Raw genomic sequence first — 9,146 nt, 5'->3', positions numbered from 1 at the left:
AAAACGACAGCAACTTGTCTGTTGCCCAATTCCCCAGCACTGTTCCCATCCCCCCAATTTCCCAATAAAAATCTTTAAAAAAAAAAAAAAAAAAAGAACCTCGTGTCTCTATTAAGAAGTCTCACTACCCCGAAGTACCATGCTATAGGATGCAAACACACATGAAGAGCTCACATGTATGTTATTCGGTTGGCAGTCCTAGTCGTCTATGCATCCTAATTCAGGTGTCCAACATCTAAATGAATGAGCTCTCAAGTAATTCCAGTTCCAATTTGAGTGACCTCTGAGTCACAGACTTGGAGTGATAGCCACACACAGTAAAGCAACTCACTGTGTACTGTCAAATTCCTGACCCACAGAATTCATGAGCATTATAAAATGGTTGCTTTAACTCATTAAGTGTGGGGGCAATTCATTAAATGGAAATAGCAACTGAAATACAATCTCATAGAGAAGTTATGAGTTATCATAAAAAGCACACAAAACAATTCCTGTTGAACGAACAGTATGTGTTCAATAAGTGTTAGCTAGAATAATAATGATGATGACTGTAAATATATAAAATATATGCTCTGTATTTTATATTAGTGTCAAGATTAGCATATTCACTTTATTAGCATATTTACTCAGCAGGTTCAGCTGGGAGTTTATTTGTTAATGCTGAGTGCCAGAAATGTATATATGAAAAACTCAGGACAAGAGGAAAACCTGATTAATAGCTAAAATTTAGCCACCCGCATTCAGGGCTATTATGCCCAGGATTTTTACAATTTGAGACACCTGGGGAAATGGTCACCTCCCTCATTGACACCACACAAAGGCAGATTGACCCCTGTTAAATATCATATATAGTGTTCCCCAGTCCATGCAAATAAAATCCCAATTATTTCAGATTCTGTTATCCCAATTCAAATTCAGTGCAGTGGCTTTGCCTTACGTACTTTTACTCTCTAAGTAATTTAATTGATATTGCAAAAATTGATATCCCCAAAGAGCATTAAAAGAAAAAATAATTCACAGAGCAATTAATGTCAAATTGAACCAAGCTAGTACCTCAGGTAAATGCTATAAGTTCAACAGTTATAATCAAGTCATCACTGTGCAGTTGAAGACTGTTTAAAAGCTGTTCAGCACAATATTATTTTGAGAAAAGTGTTATTGTAATTTAGAAGAATTTTTCAAAAACCAAAACTTTTACTATTTCTCTAAGTACTCAAATATTCCGAAAATAATCTAGTGCATGTAAACCTTCAACAAACTTTCCTATTCGGTATCATTGGTTATTTTAGTTTTTCATAGCATGGACTATTCCTTAGAATACCAAAAGAGTTGGTAAAACAAAAGGCCACTAAGAGCATTGCCACCATAAAGATGAAGAAAAGTAAAAAGAATTATCAAAATGAGACATTTACAATATTCAAATTTAAATGTCCACAGAATGTTGAAAAATATTAGCATAAGTAAAGAACACCTGGCAATATGCACATAGAACAGAAGTGAAAACTAATATGCATTTCTCTATAAATTCTTGACTAGAAAATTCTTAGTTCAGCAATTGTGTGATTGAGGTTAAGACAGCAAAGAAAAGCCATAAGTATAGGTTTCACTTATCTAAGTCAAACAGACATGGTGTAGACCTGTAGAGGTCAGAGTTGGCAAACTTCAAATAGCAAAGAGTTAGCTTTTTGTTTTCATTAGTTGTATCATCATTATTATAAAAAGCTCAATCGATGATGCCATGCAACCTTAAATATTTCTTCATCACTTCATCATTAATGGAAGCTATTAATTAGTCATATTCACTACAAATAATAAAATATGTTGATGAAAAATACAGTCAACATACAGAAGTAATTCCTTTAGCACTTGCATTAATCAGGCACTTAATGGTGTTTATTTTGTCCCAATGAATCTTCTAGCACTTGAGAAATATTAACTCATTTTAATTCTCACAACTTTATGAGGTAGTCCTCACAGTTGTCACTATTTGCACATGGGGAAATGAGGCATAGAAATGTTAACCAATCTCAGTGAGGTTCCACACTCAAAAGCAGCAAAGCTCAGATGTGAACCCAATTAGTCTCTCTCCAGACACATGCTTTTAACTACCTCACTCTGTTGTCTCTCAATATACACAATCATCTAACAAGCAAGAGGTTCTTTCTAAATCTAAAGCATGAAGTTTCTATTATACTCTCATAGAACACCAAACAGAATGCCTGAGATAGTCAAACTTGAATCTCTCACTGCATAATTGACTCACTGTCTGCAGAAATCACTTCTTCACTTGAATGGACCCCAGTGGTAGTTTCATAGTAAATGGTCATATGGAAGGTAGTTTTAAAGTAAAATAAAACATGCCACTGGAATTTAAATTTTTAAAGCTTTGTAAAATCTCATATTTTGTAAGTTTATGAAAATTAATTTTGAATAAATTTTGGAAAGTAAAGCTTTGTTATGGATCTAAGTCTGTACAACTTTCAGCCACTGAGCATTCATTCATAGCCATACACTACCGTATGGAGCTTGTTTAGAAGTAAACCTGGTTAGGTTTACAGGTAGGAATAATTATTATCTGTAAAAAATCTGATCACATGTGGAAACATGTAAGCTGGTGCCTCATTTAACAAACGTTTGTTCACTCTGTATTTCCCACATGAGCTTCTGTGCCTTGTAGTATTGCATGTCCAATGGTTCCTGGTGCCAATGTTTTCTGGGGGTTTTTTCCCTAAGAAACACTCTTTCGATGTTGACATCAAAAGTGCAAACGCTAGGGAATTCAAAATGGTCCTCGGGACCAGAAAATGTGAATTCTTTGCCAGTGGTTGGATGAAGAGATCGCTCTGTAACTGGCCTCTTCACCTTCCCTATCCAGATTTGCAAAATTTGATGCATGGAATAATCAGTGTGAAAAGTGAGAGGTCAAAAGTCAGACACAGCACACCAGAGCACTCTGTCTTTTCCTTAAGTCTCCTTTTCCTTCCTTTAAAAGTCTCATCACCAGCTCTACCCTCATGTCTCACCTATTTCAATTATTTACCAGGATTGCTGAGACAGGGTAGAGAATGAGTATCGAATAGATGTCATTTCTCATCCTCCCCTGCAGGTTGTAAAGGCTGCTGTAAGCAACTCGGGGTGCTACTGCTTGGAATGAGCTGGAGCAGAGCAACACTCAGTCTGCCATCCTCCCCCTTCAGCAGTCCCTCAAACTCGGATTCCAAATCCATGTTGCTACTGTCAATACTCCCTTTGTGCTGCAAGAACAGAGTTAAATGTTGGGTAATCAGCAAATTCTAAAAATCCTGATTAATAAACATGTGTAGCTATAGCTGCTCCTCCCATGCTCCAAGACACTTGCACATCAAGATTTTTTGTTCAACAATCTTTCAAACACAATGATCACACTGAATCTCATTAAATCACCAGAATTCATAATATAGTTTTTGTTTTTTAAACACATACCAGGGAAAAGTTTTAACAATCTACCTGCCTAATTGAGACCACAATTTAAAAAATACTGACCAGGGTGTATCAGCGATTACTAGTTGTTTTCATTTAATAGTCAATAAAATGTGTTCCTCAGTCTTACTTACTAATGCAATTATCTACAACATCTGTTTTAAACAAAAAAAATTAATGTGAATTATGCTAATTTCATTGCTGAAAGCAAATAACAACATGGAAATTTCCTGGTTTTCATTATACAAAAGTATTTTAGTACTATTAGCATACTCAGTGGAATTCACTCTAAGCACCTGGGACTCTAATATTCAATTTAGACTCAGGAGAGTAGTTGGAAAGTGCTGTGGAGAAATGAAAGAGAATTAGCCTTTCTACCCCCTGGCATTCTCCCTGTAGTGTCAGGGAGACTCCTTTACGCCTGCTAAATATGTATTTCATTTGGTTAATACACAGACATTTTCCCTCATAATATCCAGATCGATACAAACCGTCCAAAAGAAGACAGAAATTTTTTCCAGAGGTTTCTAGACCACATAAGGCTTATCTTCACCAAGAGTCCAACAGCCTCCATTGGTGAAATTTATGTTGATAGAGTTATGTATCCATTCCTGAACCAATTACTATGACAGAGTATTAGAATATACTGACTGGTTTAAGTAAATAAAAGGCTCATTCTCAATCATGTGGCTGAGAATGGGCAGGGTTGTGTCTCTGAGCACTACCACCAGAAAGGAGCATGGATGATACACAGCAGTGACAACAGGTGTCCACTAAAGGTGAGGCCTCACTACTCAGTTCCAACCTGCCTGTGCCAAATCCTGTAAGTCCTCACTTAACCTCGTCAATAGGTTCTGTGACTCGAAGCACAATGACTAGAACAAAATCAATTTCACCATAGGCTAATTGATCTAAAAAAAGAGCTAAGCTCCTATGGCATCTCACCAATGTTATAATGAGATGACATTGAATGAAACAATGTTATTCCAGGACCTACTGTATGCTGTGAAAACAATCACAGTCTTTGAGTGCCCAGAGTGGAGAATGACCACGTGATTTTGTTACAGGAGTATTCACTAAACATCTAAGCACTGGAAATAAACCATGAGGAATGCTTTAGTGAGATGAGGGAGAACATTTTCATTAATTTAATACAACTAAAACTAATTTTTTTCAAATTTGACTCAGATAAAAGACTAGAATTGGATGATATAAAAATAAAAACTTTAGTTCGTATTAAAAAAAGGAGTAACAGAAGAAAATAAAATGCTCTTAGTTTTGAAATGAGATGTAGTAAATGTACTTTTTTCCCCTACAATTACTAGTAAATATACTTGTTTTCTCTAAGGGACAAGCTGGAGAGGTTGTGACTTCCTCAAGATTAAAAGGCTTTGGTGAAGCCAGGACTCCATTTCAGGTATCCTGAATCTCAGTCTAGTACCCTCTCTGCCAGCCATTTTGCTCATTATTATTTAATTTTACCTTGGTTTTTTTTTAATAAAATTAATTTTAGTTATATTCTATAAATAGGACCCATTTTATATCCCACCTGACCTTATGAGTCATGGGCAGATAGATAACTGTTAACAACAAGAAATCCAAACTCCCTTCCATTGAGAGGTTAGCAGCTTTAGGGTTTATATAGCTTTCTTAACTTTTGGTATTGTAATTCTGTGCCTTGAAAAACAAAAAGCAAAAAAAAACAAAACAACAAAAAACCATATGAAGTGCAGTAGTAATAGAAAGGGCACTAGATTAGCAATCAAGAAGCCTGAGTTTTGTCCCATCTTTACCACTAACTAGTGGTGGAACATTAGCAAGTTTATTTATTCTCTATAGGTTTCAATTGTGAAATTAAGGTAAATAATTTTTAAGGGACTTTCTGATTCTGGGATCTTTTGATTGTATAAATTTTGCTTAAGAAATATGAAAAGGTTATTGAACCTTAATTGTAAAGAAACACATAGAATTTGAAATTAGATTGGCTTAAATTAAGCTCAGGCCCTGACATTAAATGTTATTTAATTTTTATGATTTTCTAATAAAAAGTAGAATTAATAAGTCTATAATTTATCCATTATGTTCAAAATGAAGACTATATTTCCAGCAGCCACATTTTCTTCAAATCACTGAAGGTTATGAAGGGATTGCCAATTAACAGCGCAGCAGCTACCATAAGGAAAGGTGGCCCATTGGGTTACCGCTGGAAAGTCAGGCAGAACACCTTGAAAGGGATAGCCCAGAGAAAGGGAAGGAGAGCTACCATTTCTTTAAAAGAAGGAAAAATTGGAAAAAAATATCACAAAATCATGAAAGCAGTAAAGGAAAAATGTATATAAACAAAACTTGTTTTTGTTTTTTTCTTCCCCTCAACAACCTTCTAAAGCATGGTTGACATTCATGATCAGTTTGCAAATGAGGAAAGGTTAGAAGGAAAGGACTCATGGCCTTTTTCTCCCTTATGTAGTAACTAACCCCCATCATCTACCTCCCAGCTCTGTACTGACAGAATGTATGGTGGCACGCAGTGCAGGTGGCAATACCACACTTGGTTTGATCCCTGGTTCATTTCTACACTTGAAATACAGTGAGTTTTAGAGACATTTGCTTATAAACCCCAGAGAATTATAAGGAATATGTTCTAGAGGCTGACTAAATACTGGAATTTACACATTTATAATTTCTGGTTATAGAGTATGAAACTAAGTTACTCCAAGAGTTCTAGAAGTTGATACCCCTGTAAGAGACAGATGTCTTATTGGCCCAAATCCCTAATGTGAATTAATCACAGCCTAATAAGTGGTGACAACATGTTTTAAAAAGAAGAGGAAAACTGGATTCATAGAAGCGAAATGCCCACTTTGAGAAGTAGGTAAATGAGATTTCAAGAAGTTAAACTGGTCAGTCTTTGCGTTCAACTAGAAAAAAAAAGAGACCTGGAGAAATCTAGAGCTATAAACCTCCTTAAGAGAGGTATCTGCCCCCATGGTTTTCCCAACATTGTAGCTTTCCCAAGGTGTAGGTGAACTATCCCACCCCAAACCATTTCATTTTCCCATTGATGCCATACCACAAAGAAAAGTCTGATTTCTAATTTCTTTTCTTCAACTTTTCTGGAGCTTGCACTCAAGCATTCCATTACCAAAAAAAACAAGCAAAACAAAAATCTCCAGGTATAAATTAATAAATTTGCGCAGCTGCACTGCATATAAATCTTCCATAACTCTGCTTTCAGATACCCTTCTTCTTAAAAGATTGATCATCTAATAATCAAGCTGTGATAATAAATCCTGTCTCTGGAATGCAAGTCTGAGGCGCTATCTTTTAACTGTACAAACAAAGCTGATGTCTCTGGAAGATAAGCCTGCATCCTTCCCCTAAATATAAATACCAAATATATCCAAAGTGGACATAATATGTTATTTTACTTTTTGCACTTCTGGGGCTGTTAACCAAATAGATAAATAATTATAATTTTATACCATGCAAAATATGTCAAATGTATGTTCATTATAAAGCTTGGAGTTTGAATTATTATTTTTTTATCTTAATCTGTTAATTTTTTTACATCTTATTTTGGAGTATAATAATAGTTAATAAATAGTTTCCATATTTTCTTTATATGCCTTTAAAAAAATCTAGATATAAAGTTTATAGAGTAGTATATTCACTAGGCTCTACGTTTCTAATGGAACAATTTAAATGGCTCACATTTAAATTAGCAAATTCTTAATTCTGAAATTAGATCATTTGCCCCATGTGCACAGGTATTATCTGAACAACTTTAAGACAAGCAACATACATTAAAGACACTGCAAAGGAGAATGTGTCTGATCTGTTCAATTAGGAAACATCTGTATGTGTACATGTTTTACCTACCTTTAGAGAGAATCAACACATGTCCTGAATATTATTCTTGCTTTCCAACACACAGGATATATGGTATTTAATTTATCCACTTTATGAGGCATTTACAACTGTTTTAGACTATTCACTTAGTCATCAAGACGAGATTTAATGGCCTATAAGATTTAATAATATGTTTCAAACATACTCTTAAAGAGAAACTTTTAACTCCATCATACAGAAAACCAAGGATGTGAAACCTGGAAAGTGCTTCCCTTTCTGATACTCAGAACTATGTTTCTTTTTAAAACTAATATGTAGGCAAGGAGTTTCCTTTTTATATCTCATAATCAACCTAAATTTTCTTTAAGAATGTCCACTGACTCGCCTTGGGACACACTAAAGTGTGTTTGCCCCTGAAAGAAATGAAGCTGTTCATAAAGGGGTGTCTTTAAAAGATTTCTGAGAATGTCTAAAGATGTGGCTTAACAACAATATCTGGATAAAAATTGTGGCTATTTTTATTTGAGGTAGAATAATTCCGTTATTATTTCTACCATGAAAAAAAAAAGTGTGCTTGATTTATTTTCAAAAGGCATGTGAGCCAGCCATCTCCGCTTTATCTGATTCATCATCTAATAGACATCAACAGCAGGAGATTGTCCGGCGGTGACACAATGCCAAAGAGTGGGGGAGGAAATTTGGAAATGAAAGTGTTTTATTACCAAACATTGTTCAGATGCTGATCATTCTAGATATCAAAATTGCCATCCACTATCATCTTATGAAGTTTCCTTTAAAATTACCTTATATTCACCCATCGAATCTAGATGATGAGTAAGGGCAGTCATGTATAACTTTTAAACATCTTGACATTTATACCTATTTTCAGAATTGGTGAGTGTTCTCCATTCTCCACGCCATGCCAATGAAATCAAGAGATACTTTGATGTTCTCATAGTCACATTACCAAGTCAAACTAAAGCGACATATTTAAGAGAATATTTCCAATTCATACTAAGCTGATAAGTTTCCTGACTTTACCAAGATGTTTCAGTCTTAGAAACTCCAACAATACCTGATATGCCTATGGCAGCGCAATTACTATGTTACAAGTATCTCTCACAGTAAATTAGAAAACACTCCTGTAGTTCTGTACAACTCTAGCCACATCAAGATCTCATTGCTCTTCAATGACATTTCAAAATCAGTTCAAACAAAGTACAAAGAGGCTATAAATGTTTTTTCTCATTTGAAGGTGTGTTTGAGGTTATTACTCTCTCCCTCTCAGGTACACTTTGTTTGACACTCTGCTCCCATCACTTTTAATGGTTGGTTTTGCTTGGTTTTATTTTTGTTTCTATGCTCCCTCTGTCCCTCGTACCTATCCTTTAGAAAAAAGATCAACATACACAACTGGACATGGGGAAAGTTTATTTTCTGCAAAGCTAGTAAGACCTGAGGACTAGATAATGGCTACATTAAGGAGACAAGAGGATTACAGTATCTGGCATTCTATCTCAAGACCCTTTTTAGGCGAACAAAACAACATTTATAATATTTTTACCAAATATCCTTGAGTCTGCCCAATCTCTTTCTTAAAACACTTTGAAGTGAGTTCCCAGCACCTGATCTTAAGCAGTTTTACTTAGAACAACAGCTGCTGAATTTCACTGCAAAATAAAACCTGAATGTAATAAGTTGAATAGTATATTTCTCTAGCCCGTGTAAGTTTCAAATAATGCTTTTCTTTTTCATGAAGGAAAAAATTACAAATGGAACAGACATCAAACAAAAGTAATATACATGCATGCACTGGGGACGTATGCGGAGAGCAGTAG

General features: G+C 35.1%; 1 protein-coding gene across 3 annotated transcripts in view; it reads right to left on the bottom strand.

The window, feature by feature from the left end:
* MARCHF1 (membrane associated ring-CH-type finger 1) overlaps positions 1-9,146 on the bottom strand; it is a 635,011-nt gene that overhangs the window by 367,743 nt on the left and 258,122 nt on the right. The window lies entirely within an intron of this gene.

This window comes from Hipposideros armiger, unplaced genomic scaffold (genome assembly GCF_001890085.2).
Source record: "Hipposideros armiger isolate ML-2016 unplaced genomic scaffold, ASM189008v1 scaffold_142, whole genome shotgun sequence".
Taxonomy (NCBI): domain Eukaryota; kingdom Metazoa; phylum Chordata; class Mammalia; order Chiroptera; family Hipposideridae; genus Hipposideros; species Hipposideros armiger.
The sequence above is the reverse complement of the archived record's forward strand: the minus strand, read 5'-3'. Positions and strand labels throughout refer to the sequence as shown.